This window comes from Lissotriton helveticus, chromosome 1_1 (assembly GCF_964261635.1).
Source record: "Lissotriton helveticus chromosome 1_1, aLisHel1.1, whole genome shotgun sequence".
NCBI lineage: Eukaryota > Metazoa > Chordata > Amphibia > Caudata > Salamandridae > Lissotriton > Lissotriton helveticus.
This window is the reverse complement of record NC_136057.1, coordinates 509,692,175-509,707,137: the sequence shown is the minus strand read 5'-3', so window position 1 is coordinate 509,707,137 and position 14,963 is coordinate 509,692,175.

The following is a 14,963-nucleotide window of genomic DNA, read 5'->3' as shown; positions in this document are numbered from 1 at the left end:
TTTCTCAAAATCCACTGCAGCACATATATTGAGACCTACAAAAGGCACATCGGGCTACCAGTCCCTACAATTTTGCCAAGTTTCGTGCAAATCCATTCAGCCGTTCGGGCTAAAAGTGAGGCCAACCGCCCTATGGAAAACTCAATGTTAAAAACACGTTTTGGGACCCCCCTTTTTTCTCGGCCCCCCCTTGACGACCCCCCCCCAAATTTTCAAGGGATGCCCAGAAACAAAATGTGCCATTTTCCTGAAAATTTCAGCCAATTCCGTCCACAAACGCCAAAGTTATTAGACATAGAATTTTCAAAAAACCCATAGAGAAAAAATCCTAACTATATATACCTACTGGCGACCGCCAGTAGGTAATATATATATATATATAGCACATGACAATATTGATGTATTCAGTGATTTGGTAACAGCAGAACTTAAGAAACTGCATAGAACATCAATGAATAAAAACAACAAGAAAATAAAGTACAATGATGCATTTGGCAGCCTGATGAAGAAACTACAGGATAACAATAAGGTGGTTATCAGGCAGTCTGACAAGGGAGGGAATATTGTCCTCTGGCCAATGCACATGTACTTGGAGGAAGCGTTGAAACAACTTAATGACAGGCAATGCTACAGCAGAAGTGACTGGCAAACTACGAAAACTGCTTGCGATAGATTCAATACTAAACCAAGGGCCCGATGTAGGTCGGTCGGTAACGGCCGAAAATCGGTATTTTCGGCCGTTACCGATCGGAATTGAGACAACGGTATGTAGGAGGCCGAAATCCGACAAAATCGGTGATTTTACCAAATCGGAAAGTCACCGAGTCGGTAGAATTCCGAATCCGAAAAAAGTTGGAATCTGAAAGATATCCGAATCGGTAGAATACCGAATCGGAGATTTTTCAGATTCCTTATTTTTTCCGATTCGGAATTCTACCGACTCGGAGATTTTTCAGAATCGTGACCGTACCGATTCGGTATAATTACCGAATCGGAGAAATTCCGATTCGATGTGAAAAGCTGAAGAATGAGATGTAGGTAAGCACTGAAATACCGAATTTGCCTCAAATTCGGTATTTCAGAGTCGGAATTTACCATGGATTGGAATCAGGTGGTAACCAGGTGCAACCTATAAAAAAGGACCCAAAATGCAGTTCTACTTGCAACATGGCAGCTTTCTATGTCATAGCAAGACGGCTACGGCTACAGCAGGAAGAAGAGAGGGAATGGCAGAGAGAGGAGCAGGTGTACAGAGAGAGGATCACCCTGTCCATGCTCACTGATGCAGAGATCCTACAGAGGTACAGGCTGGACCCAGAGACCATCAGAGACCTCATTAGGGACCTCAAACCCCTGTTGGAGCACCCCACCCCAAGGGCACACGCAATCCCTGTGCATGTGCAGGTGCTATGCTGCCTACACCTGCTGGCGTCTGGCAGCTATCAAAGTGTAGTTGCTGTGGCAGGAGGGGTGACCCAGAGCAGCCTGTTAAGGTTCTTCCACAAGTTCCTTGACGCCATGATCCAGAGGATGGACCAGTGCATTTCCTTCCCTGCAACCCATGCAGAACTGGTACAAACTAAAGGCGACTTTTACCAGATGGCAGGATTCCCCCACATCATTGGCTGCATAGACGGCACACACATTCCGATTTGCCCCCCTGCTGACACGGAATACGTATACCGCAATCGGAAGTCACGGCACACCATAAACGTCCAGGTCATTTGCAATGCCAAGTGTGTCATCACTGACCTGGTTGCGAAGTTTCCGGGGAGTACCCACGACTCCTATATGTTCCAGAATAGCGGAATTCATGCACGGCTGATGGCAGGGGAATTTGGTGAAGGATACCTCCTAGGTAAGACACAGTGTCAGACCCCCATAACCTAAATAGCAGTGTGAAGTACATGTATGCATGTGAGTAATGTCACCCCTTTTCCTTCTAGGCGACAGTGCATATGCCCTCCGCTCGTTCATTCTCACCCCCTACCTCAACCCCTCAACACCCAGCCAAAGGAGGTACAACCGTGCCCACAAAAGCACGAGGAATGTAGTGGAAAGGACCTTTGGCATCTGGAAGAGCAGGTTCAGATGCCTGCACAAGAGCGGAGGTGCTAGACAATATACCCCCATCACCTGCTGCAAGATTATTGCTGTCTGTGCAATGTTGCACAACCTTGCAGTCAGGAAAGGCACTGAGGTTGAGTTGTCCGACTACGATGACCCTGACGATGACAATGCTGTGCCACTACCACAACCTGCTGGAGTCTCTGCACCAACTGACGGCAGATACAGGCGTCAGGAGATAACAGACAACTATTTCTGAGTGAGTACAGATGCACAAACAGGTCAATGTATGTTTTCAAAAAAGAAATTTAATAATGTTGCAACAACGTTACTGCACTGATGTGCAACAAAAGAAAAGGTAAACAAGAAGTGGTGAAATGTCCATTGTCCGGGTTGCCTCACCCGCCCTGCCAGTCTTATTTTTTGCTGCGCTTCGCAGGCCCACTAGGATGTGCCTCACCTCCTTCTGTATGCCCAGCAGCCTCAGCTGAGCGCCTGCTGCTCCGGCGCGGCTCTGACACTGCGCTGGCCGGGCTGCTGCGGCTGCTGCTGTCCCCAGCCTCGCCCAGAACGGGATTAACGACAGTGTTGGAGATCAGTAGTGTCTCCATGGCGGTGGTAATGCGGCCCATGCCCCTAGTGACCTCTGACATGTTCTGTGTGAGGCTGTCCTCCATGTTTGCCCCACGTTGGCATAGATGGGCGGTCGCAGCTGCAAGGCGGTTGAGGGACCTATTCTGCACACGGGCATCCCTGCGACGACATTGCTCATGGTCATCCATTCTGTTGCAGAGCTGGGTGATGGCAGTGGTCATTCGGCCAAGAGATGTTGCAATCTCCTTGTTGCTATCTACAAATGTCTTGAATCCCTGTGCCATTTCCCCCATCTGCAGGTTGTGCAGGCGCAACTGGCGATGGCAGGCCAAGATAGATTTTGCCTGCATTCTCTGAATCTTCACCATACTGCTCTCCAGCTCTACGAAGACGCTGCCCCCCTGTGCTTGAAGTGGACTGCTGGTTGCACGTGGCCTCCGGGGATTTCTGCTGCCCTGCTGTGTGTGCTGGGGTGACGCTGGTGTTAAAGGGTCTTGTGGTGGAGCCGGACCCGCTGCTCCCTCCATGATGATTAATGGAGCAACAATTCTCCTCCTGGCAGGGCATGTGGCAGGTGCAGGGTGGCTCTGTGGTGGTGTGTTCTCCGGGGAGAATTGCAATGTGGGCGTCTGAGACAGAGACAGTCGGGGGGAGTGTGGACATGTGAGGGAATGTCCAGTGTCTTCCTCATTGCCCAGGGCACTGCTGTTGTCCTCCTCCTGTGCTACTACACTGGTGCTTGCCACTGCCACCGCACTGGCTGTTGGTGCTGGAGCTGGTGCTTGACTTGGTGCTGCTCCCCCGCCTGACGGTGCCCCTAGGTATAAAGAAGCATTTGTCAACTGAGTGCTAATGTGTTCCAGTCACTACTAATAAAGCATTGCACATCTCATTACAAAAACGTAGATGCAGTATTACTGTTATTTTTCTTATGCTTCTGCAGTGGCAATTTTTGGGTACTTTTGCTGACTACATTTAGCAAGATGCATTGCTCATGTCTGTTGCTAGCAGTACTGGCCTGGGGTTTGGCTGTGCATTGGGTCTATAGGGGAGGTGTCTGGTATGGTGTGTCAAGTTGCGCATGCTTCTTACCTGTAGCTGTAGCTCGGAATGAGCTATCCAGGTCCCCAATTCCCACAATACTCGCGCTCTCAATGGTGGTCGACACTAGTTCCTCCAGCTCAGTGAGGGGTGGCGCCCGGTTTGTGCCTCCACCAGTAAGTCCAGCCTGCTTGTGCAGGTCAGCCAGTTTCCTCTTTGTCACGCCACGGATATCGTAGAACCTCTTCTTGAGGTCGTCCTGGCTCCTGTGGGTGACACCAACAGCGTTGACTTTTTCCCCAATGTCTATCCACAGCCTCCTCTTAGTGCTCTCCGGAACAGTAAGGGACAGCCTTCCATAGAGCTGTCTGTGCACCCTCACCACCTCCTCCACCAACGTTTGCAGCTCCATGGTGCTGAATTTGGTCTTCCTCTTGCGCTCTGCCTTCTGGCTCTCAGAGCTGTTTGCCATGTTTCACAGGGATCCTGCTAACACTGCTGCTCACTGTGTTTGCTCAGCTCAGGCAGCCTCTCCAGAAAGTTCTGATGAGTTGCACCTGCCTGGGTTGCCACTCCCTGTGGGGGAGGGTGCTTCCAGCTCATTGGCTGATGTCTTCAGTGTCAGTTAACCTGCTCGACGAATCGGCATTCACCGAAGCGGAATTCTCCGAATCGGTATTTTCCGAATCGGAATATACCGAATATGTTTGGTAAATACCGAATCGGTAAGTATTATGCGTTCCTATTGGCCTTTTGGCCCACGGGGCGTATTGCTATTTCCGAATCGGCGTTTACCGAATCGGTAGGATCCGCATTTTTTTTTTCCGATTCGGAAGTGTCCGATCCGGGCTATACCGATTCGGTACTTGGCGATTCGGTACGTATCGACTCACGATACCGATTGCTACCGAATCGGTAATGTTCCGATTTATTTTTCCTACATATCATTTTCCGATTTTGAAATACCGATTCGTACCGAATCGGTATTTAAAAATCGGTAAATGCGTTTTACCTACATCGGGCCCTATATTCCTGGAGAGGACAAGCGCTCTTAAGTGGAGATGAATTAAAATTTCTAAAGACAAATCATCCGATAATCCCTGTTTTTTATCTGATTCCAAAAGTCCATAAAGATCGGATTAAGCCACCGGGGAGGCCCATTATATCGGCCAGGGGCGGGACTTTTGAGAATGCGTCTCGTTATATTGATCATTTCCTCCAGGAATTTGTCAAAACTTTGCCATCCTACATAAAAGACACCATGGACTTCTTGGAAAAAATCAAGACAATTATGTGGGACAGTGAGTACTTATTGATTACACTCGATGTGACTGCACTATACACTAGTATTAACAATACTGATGGTATGAGAGCAGTCACACATTTCTTGAATAAGAGACCGGTATGCATGTTGGAACACAATAACATGATCAAAGAAATGTTGGAAATCTGTCTAACTAATAACTATTTCCTATTTCAAAATCAAGTGTTCCATCAACTGAGAGGAGTTGCGATGGGGGCCTGCTTCTCCCCCAGCTACGCATGCTTGTACATGGGGCTGTGGGAGGAGCAGGTCCTGGGGGTCGCGTATGCAGAGGTCATGACCAATAAGGTTGTGTCATGGTACAGGTTCATAGATGACCTTTTTATAATTTGGAGGGGGTCATCTATAGAAGCTGAGCAGGTCATTTCGGACATTAATGTCAATGATCTGAATTTAAAATTTACCGGCACGATCAGTAACAACAAGGTCAGTTTTCTAGATGTGGAAGTCTATGTTGAAGGAGGCAAGCTTCAAACCAAGTTACATCGCAAGGATACCGCGGGTAACACGGTTCTCCATGCGTCTAGCCAGCACCCTGGTCATCTGATCCGAAGTATCCCTTACGGGGAGATGCTGAGGATCAGAAGAATATGCAGCACAGATGAATCCTGCTTGGCATCACAACTTAACAGCAAGGAAAGATTTCTAGAAAGGGGCTATTCAGAGGTCTTTGTTGCAAAATCAATGATGAGAGCCAACAGAATGAGTACTCTGCTCAATACTGAGGGCAAACTTAATGAAAGATCAAAGGCGGAAGATAGCGCAGGTGGCCAACCAAGACTAATTACTGCATATAGCCGCCAACACAAGCAATTACAAAAGATTATTCGCAAGAATTGGCCAAAAGTCAAGGGGGATCCCGTGATAGGCAAAACATTGGCTGACTCTCCAGCCATAACTTACAGCCGTGCCAGGTCAATGAGCGATATGCTTGTGAAGAGCAGCCCGGAGGTTGTGAGCAGAGATAATTGGCTCATGCAGAGTAAAGGCTTTATCAGTGCACTGTCTGCAAGGCATGCACCATGGGGAAAACCAAAACGTCGTATATGTCCCCATTTAGTGAGGCTCCGATCCTGATCACCAAGAAGATGACATGCAAATCGGATTTTGTCATCTATGTGCTGGAGTGTGCGTGTGGGCTATGGTACGTGGGTAGCACCAAGCTACAGGTCCACAAGCGCATACTACAGCACATGAGGGCTATTAACAACAAGGATGAAGCATACCCTGTGGCGAGACATGCCAACTCCTGCCACAAGGGGGATTTGAGGTGCCTTATTTATTATGCTGTAGATATGGTGCTGCCACTCCGCAGAGGAGGTGACAGGGAAGCACGCCTGAGGTTACTAGAGACTAGATATATTCTTGAACTTAACACCAAGACACCGAATGGCCTCAACGCGACAGGGGACTTGTACACATGTTGTAGATTGAAACAGAAAGATGAATTATACATGCACCTGTACAAGGCAGTCCTTAGAGAAAAACCTGCGAGATATGTCATCTAAAATGAACAAAACTGCTTTTTACAAAAAATTTATTTATTTTATTCATCACTAGGGATAAATATATTATTTACACGTATCGATGCACAGGGTGCAACATGACCTTGCGGGCAGTGTAGATGCAGTTATCCACAAACAAATCCAGCCCACTTGGGCTCCTATTGTAAATCCTCCCCTTTGCACTTTAAACCCAATAAAGAGAGACATCTGAATTGCATATCTTTGCACATTTAAAGCAGATTTTGCACATACTTTTGTCAATGTATATTAATGAATTCAATGAAATTGTTATTGGGATTCGTTGTTTGATAATGGTGTACATATGTAATGAAATATTAGCCCTGATTTTACATTTGATATAGTATTAAATGAAAAAGGTTTTATTTAATATTTATAATTATATATATTTGTATTCATCTATTTATTGCGAAGTTTGCACAAAATTTATTTTGGGTTGATATATTGGGGAGCATTACAAGTGAAAACGATGCAATGTATATATTTTAGCAATGTTGCTGAATATACTCTTTGGTGCTTTGCACGTTATTCTATTGTGAAGGTTGTGGAGTAGGCAGTAGTCTGTTGTTCATATCTACAGGCCCAGGGTCATGTGACCCTTGTATGCATTTTAAAAACACGAGGTGTAATTGACCATGTCATGTGATCAAGGGCTTGAGGGCCCGAAACGCGCCATGGCGGACGAGTGGTTGCACTAATAAAAACCAGCAAACTCACCTGTTTGGGTCCGGTTCGTTCTTTATACCCAGTAAAATGATATGCAGACGAAGTTCCTGGCATATATATATATATATATATATATATGCTCCCACATCTTCTTACACGAAGAAGGTAATGAAACACACACTCGCAGGAAATCCAAGTATCCCCAAATCTTCTTTATTGCATTAGGACAGCAACTCCCAGGTCATCACCAAAAGAACCGACGCGTTTCGTTAACCCTGTTAACTTGCTCAGGGTTACCGGTTTACGAAACGCGTCGGTTCTTTTGGTGATGACCTGGGAGTTGCTGTCTTAATGCAATAAAGAAGATTTGGGTATACTTGGATTTCCTGCGAGTGCGTGTTTCATTACCTTCTTCGTGTAAGAAGGTGTGGGTGCATATGAATTCGGCGAGGCTCTGCCGAGAATCCAGCACTGGAAACAGAAGCGCCATGGGTCCGGTCTCTGGAGCTACCTTTGTGTTGGATATATATTTGACAATCTTAAACAGCAAATGAAAATGCAACCTCAGCCAGAAACTCCTAATACAATCTTGAGCGAATCAGACACGGATTGGAGTGGGAGTGAAGATCAAGAGACTCCTGGAATAAGAACACCTTTTTTAGAAGAGGTAAAGTTGGTATATTTGGACCAACAACAATCAAGAGGAAGAGGACGAGGGAGAGGAAGAGGCCAGGGACAACAGAGAACACAGGCGAAGGGAAAAGGTCAACCAAGCCAGAAAAAAAACGAAGGAAAACCAGAAGAGGTTCCGGAAAAAACAAGGGGGTATCATCTAAGAAATCGAGTAACCAACTAACTATGGAAGAGAGAGAACCGGATCCGTACTTAATTATCAACCTGTCCAAACACGTGCTCACAAGGGCAGAAGAAAACCTCCTTAACAAAAGCTTAACATTCTGCCCGGAAACCCACTTTGATCCAGTTAAAACGAAAATTGACTAGTATAAATACACGCGTAAACTGAAATTGGCTAAATTTTTCAAAAAAAGAGAGACACAACTTGATACCAATGATCAAAACATTGACATTACTGATGGAAATGATACGCGGATTACCATTGGGGAAATTCCAGCGATGCGCACTGCATTTAAACTTGCCAATGAAGTGGAGAATTCCACAATGACTGATAGCCAAATGCTATAAAACATGGGACAGAATATCGAAAAACATCAAAAAACAAAATTTAAAAAACAATCTAGATTCTGCCCTGCACTATATCCAGGCAACAAAATAGATACATTCTTTGATCTAGTTAATGGCTATCTTGAAAAAATTAAAAAAAATATACAAAAAGGAAAAAGAGAAAATATGTCAATTTCAGAACGCAAAGCACTAAAGGCTCTGATGGAAAATGACTCATTAGAAATCAAGCCCGCTGACAAAGGCGGCAATATAGTCATTATGGAGAAAACCGACTATATGCAGGAAGCTATGCGCCAATTAGGTGATACAAAAAACTATGAAAAGCTCGAAAAGAATCCGATCAATGAGTTGATTGTCGAATTGAATATCAAGCTCACCAAATGGCATAATCAAGGACTACTCACAGACCAGGAAGTGCAATTTCTAACCAATGATGATCCTATCATGCCAACTATGTACTTCCTGCCGAAAGTGCATAAGACACTGAAGAAACCTTCTGGTAGACCCATCATTGCTAGCTGCGGTTCAATATATGAGAATCTTTCAATCTATGTGGACTCCTTTCTGGCACCGATAGTCCCTACACTAACGTCATATATAAAGGACACAGGAGACTTTCTACGTAATTTGATGAACATTGCATGGGTGGAAGGATATCAACTGGCCACTATTGATGAAGTGTCTTTATACACTTCCATAACTCACAATATGGGTCTAACAGCTATGGAACTGTTCTTCAAACAAAAACCTTTGGAAGAACTACAGCATTGGCTAATGATCAAAGAAATGACAGAACTCTGTCTCAATAATAACATCTTTCTTTTCAATAACACATACTATGCTCAACAATGCGGAACTGCCATGGGAGTCGCATTTTCCCCGAGCTACGCCAACCTAGCAATGGGTTGGTGGGAAAGAACAACAGCCTGGAAGGAAGAGTATGACCATTATACATCTATGATCATACTCTGGCTCCGCTTCATCGACGACCTGTTCCTTATTTGGAACGGAACAGCCATGGAATTTAATGAGTATCGAGATGAACTTAACAACAATGAAATGGGGCTGAGATTTACATCAACAATCAGCGACAAGGAAATAGTTTTTCTAGATACTAAGGCCTATGTGGAGAATGGACAAATTGAAACAACAGTCCACCGCAAAAGTACAGCCACGAACAATGTACTACATGGAGACAGTTTCCATCTCACAAACCTGAAAATAAGCATCCCCTACAGGGAGTTTATCAATATGAAAAGAAACTGCTCCAACATGAAAGAGATGAACCGGAAGTACAAAGAAACTGCTAATAGATTCCTTAAAAGAGGATACAAATATAATGATGTAAAAAAAGGCGAACTAAAGGCCAGAGCTTTGAGTAGAACAGAAACTTTGATCAATAAAGTGGAAGCAGATAAGACACAAGCACAAACTGAACCTATCAGGATGATCACGACATACAGCAAAGAGAGTCAAAACGCCGGAAGAATACTCAACAAATATTGGAATGTCATCAAGAAGGACCCAGATATTGGTGGACAATTAGGCGAGCATCCCCTGATGACCTATAGGAGACCACCCTCATTACAAGACAAATTGGTGAGAAGCCATTTTCAACTAAAAAAGAGAAAGGATTGGCTGACATCAAGGCAAAGGGGTTTCAACAAATGCTATCAATGTAAGGCATGCACAATAGGCCAATCTCTAAAATCTCTGACTGACCACAGGGCAAGATCTTCAATGTGGAGAATACCATCACATGCAAAACCACGTATGTGGTATATATGTTAACATGTGCATGTGGTAAAAACTATATTGGAATGACTACCTGTCCCTTACACAAAAGGTTTCTTGAGCATATCAGTGCCATTCAGAATGGCGACATGTCTTACGCAATAGCTAAACATATGTCTCAACATATAGGAAAAACATGGAAAGATGCGCGCTACAGCGGGCTGGCAACTATCCCTCCAAATGAAAGAGGAAGGAACAGAAAACTACAATTGAGACGACTGGAGTCACGCCTGATTATTAGATTTCAAACCAAAACGCCGATGGGACTAAATATGGACGAAGAAATGCACGTCCACCTGTGAATAGAATATGAAAGGGACATGATTAAGACTATAATTGATTGCTCGAAAAACCATTGATGCCAGAAATTTTACAAAAAGGTCAAAACCAGAGACTTTATAGGCACTAAGCCCAAATATATAAGTATGATCCATTTGGTACTAAATAGGAATCCCTAGGGCACTTAGCCCACACTGAACAATATATTATAATGAATAGTAAATGCATCTTAACTATAGAATGTATTACTTGTTGAATATAAGTTGTCTTAAAATCCTTACATAGGTTTGATAGGATGTTCCTATCGTGTTAAACGACAATTATTGGTAATAGAGATCCTATTTATACAATTGGTAGCTTTGAACTAGTCATATGGTGACCGTAATAACTATAAACTGTGTATGAATTCTCTGCGAAACAAACGTTTAAGTTTCCAATTGTTATTGAAACTACCTCACCCAGAATGCATCATTATAATGCTAATGGACAGGAAGGTATATAATTTAGAAAGAGATAATGGACTAGTGGCAACACTGTGAACAAGACCTGCGGTTGAAACGCGTAGGTGAAGGGGACTGTTCTGGAGTCTCTTGTGAATAAACCCAATTTATCGTATTGAGCGAGTGCGGACATTAATTTATTTTGGTGGTTAAATATATATATATATATTCACTTCTAGGCTCACTTATTCCAAGGAACCACTCGGACGCTTCGGGTGCTGTATCCAAAATTTTATTCAGCAAGGGAAAAACGACGCGTTTCGGGGGTTAGCCCTTGATCACGCTCGTGTGTACCACAAACCACCATGTTTAAATACTACGTGAACAACACACAGTAAACACCTCATGTGATAATCAAAGGAACAACGGCGGCCATTTTGTAATGTGCAAATAAACATTTCGTGAATACAAAGATGTTACTAGCTCATTTCTCAATAGAAAATTATGTACTTTTTTTGCACGATTCTTAAATACATGAAATACTATTTCATTGTGATTGTTTATAATAGTTCCTGTGAATATATACATGATTTTCTTGTGAACTGTATACTCAAGGGATACACTTTCACAGTCTAATGCCACTTAGAAAATGAGTATTTGTGATCAAATTATCATGGATTAAAAGGCAATAGTTTAATCCTACATCATGCCCCAGTGGGCAAAGTTCTCATCCCGGTTTTTCCCAAGTGGGCCATCCCTGTAGTTTCAGTCCATATATATAATTTCAATCATTTCCTTTTGTGCAATTTCAATCATTTCACTTTGTATAGTCCATTATTCTTCAGGCCGTCAATTGTCAAATTTTCAGTGCTCATATTATCTACAATAAAAACATGATTAAAATTACATTTAGCAAAACTGTATTCGAATCAAAACAAATTATTCATATAGATGAATTGCCAATTCCTCACTTATATTCAGACCATTCGGAGTAAGACTTTCTAGATCTACAATATACTTAGATTCTAGTTTTCGTAGGGAGAGTTCCCGGTTCCCCCCTCTGACACCCAAGTTGACACAATCAATCACCACCATGCGTATTTGTTTTTCGTCACTTAAATGCTTCTCTGTGAAATGACGAGACACCGGGTACTGTCTATTCTTGTTCTTAATAGCCCGCAGGTGTTCTAGCACACGTTTTTTGGCTTCATGTTTGGTGCTACCAATGTACCATTTCTGGCAAGGGCATATTAAAACATATACACAGTGTGTGGTATTACATGTGAGATTTTTTCTGATTTTAAATTCCTTGTTGGAATTAGGTACTGTCAAAACATCACAGTCTTTGCTATACCTGCAGGCTTTGCATTTCTTACAACATCTGAAGCCTCCTGGCTTCAAGGATTCTTCAGATGTAGTCGATCGAACATGATTGTGACTTAGTTCATCCCTCAAAGATCTACTTTTCTTGAATGTAATTTGAGGGTTGCTGCTCAGATTCTTACTGAGGTGACTATCAGTTAGTAACACATGCCAATGCTTTTTGAAAATGTGTCGCAGAGCATTGGCCTGTCCAGAAAATGTAGTAATGAATCTAATAGATTCACTATCTTCATTTTGTTTTTTGTGATGCAACAGGTCATTTCTTGTTTTTGATTTTACCCTTTCAACTGATTCTTTAATGATCTTCTTACTGTATCCTCTCTCCAAGAACCTTTGACACATAGTCATTTGTTCATTTTGAAAGGAAGTCTCAGTACTGCAGTTTCTTTTTGCACGCAGCAGCTCCCCGTAGGGGATGCTGCGTACCAAATTGTGGGGATGGCTGCTATTTGCTTCCAATATGCTATTCCCAGCTGTGCTTTTACGGAATAGCTTGGAAGTCAGCTTGTCATGTTTCACCTCCACCAAAACATCTAGAAACTCCATGCGAGTATAACTGACATGACTTGTGAACTGAAGATTAAGAACATTCACATTAAGTTTGTCAACAAAAGATTTAACCGAGTCCTCTGTCCCACACCAAATGAAAAAAATATCATCGATATAGCGCAGCCACAGGGCAATGTTGGTAAATTCAGCCATCTCCATGACAACCTGCTCCTCCCACCAGCCCATGAATAAATTCGCGTAGCTGGGGGCGAAGCAGGTTCCCATGGCTGTACCCTGTGACTGCCTATAGATGTCGTCGTCAAAGAAAAAGAAATTGTTGGTCAAACATATCTCAATCATTTTCACTATCATTTGTGAATGATGATAGAAGGTCATAGATCTTGTTTTGAAAAAGTGTTGTATGGCCTGGAGTCCCAACTCATGTCTGATGCACGTATACAGGCTACACACATCTAATGTAACAAGTATGTAATTTTTCTCCCAGTAAATATCATCAATCACCGTGAGAAAATGTGTTGTGTCTCTGAGGTAAGATGGCAGTGCAGTAACATAGGGTCTGAGATAGTGGTCAATAAATCTCGAGATCACAAATATTCATTTTCTAAGTGGCATTAGACTGTGAACGTTTATCCCTTGAGTATACAGTTCACAAGAAAATAATGTATATATTCACAGGAACTATTATAAACAATTACAATGAAATAGTATTTCATGTATTTAAGAATCGTGCAAAAAAAGTGCATAATTTTCTATTGAGAAATGACCTAGTAACATCTTTGTATTCACGAAATGTTTATTTGCACATTACAAAATGGCCGCCGTTGTTCCTTTGATTATCACATGAGGTGTTTACTGTGTGTTGTTCACGTAGTATTTAAACATGGTGGTTTGTGGTACACACGAGCGTGATCAAGGGCTAACCCCAAAAACGCGTCGTTTTTCCCTTGCTGAATACAATTTTGGATACAGCACCCGAAGCGTCCGAGTGGTTCCTTGGAATAAGTGAGCCTGGAAGTGAATTGTTGGAAAGTGCCGGCTTTCGTAACTCGGACCGCCAAGACAGCCTTGGTCTCTTTTCCGGCAATCGTGAAGCGGATATATATATATATATATATATTCACTGAAAAAACCATAAGTTTCATACCAGTTATAGTTAGCTGGAAATTTTACTCGCATAAAACCATTGAAATTCCCACGTTATAGTTAGTTGGACTCACTATAACTTGCGCGTGCAATGCACTGCTGATGACGTCACATATTACATCACTCATGACATGGTCAGTGACATCACTCATGACATCACTGATGACACCATCCAGTGAATGTGTGTCTTTCTGAAAAATAAATATGTGTTATATATGTATGTGTAAAAGTTGATGGAAGAATAAATGTTTAAATAAGTGTTTACAAAGATTTTTTTTTTAAATAATTGGTTAATTGGTTTATTAAGTGTATCTTAGTGAATACATATTTTAGAGAGTAATGTTTAAATATTTTAATTGGTTTATTAAGTGTATCTTAGTGAATACATATATTAGAGAGTAATGTTTAAATATTTAAATATATGTATTAGTGTTTCACTTTGTGTATAAGTGGCTGCATGGGTTGGTGAGTAGCTACATGTGTATGTATATGGGTTATTAGATGTTTTTCTTGGTATCAGTATGAGTGTTTGTATGGTTTAGTGGGGGTATTACTTAGCACATAGATGCATGAATGACTGACTCTCTCTTTGTATGTGTTTTGAAGACAGCATATGTGCAGGACTGTATGGGTGGATGAGTGTGTATATGTGTGTGTTAGTGAGTGAATGACTGTCTCACTAGTGTCTTTATCAGTAACTAGATATGTTTTAATGTAGTATATGTGAATATTGATGTATATAAGTGAGTATATGTGAGAGTGAGGGATTGTAAGAGTTCCTGTTTAAATAATTATGTGTTTCTATAAGTGATTGTTTAAGAGAGTAAGTATGTGTAATTTTCCTTAGAAGTAAGGTGGTAGTGTGTGTATAGTTGTATATGCAAATAAATGGATGTTTAATAGTTTATTTGCATGTGTGAGTATGTGTGAGAGTATCTTTTGGATGACTATCGGTGTGTAACAGGATGTATAGGTGTATCACTACATATGATGAGT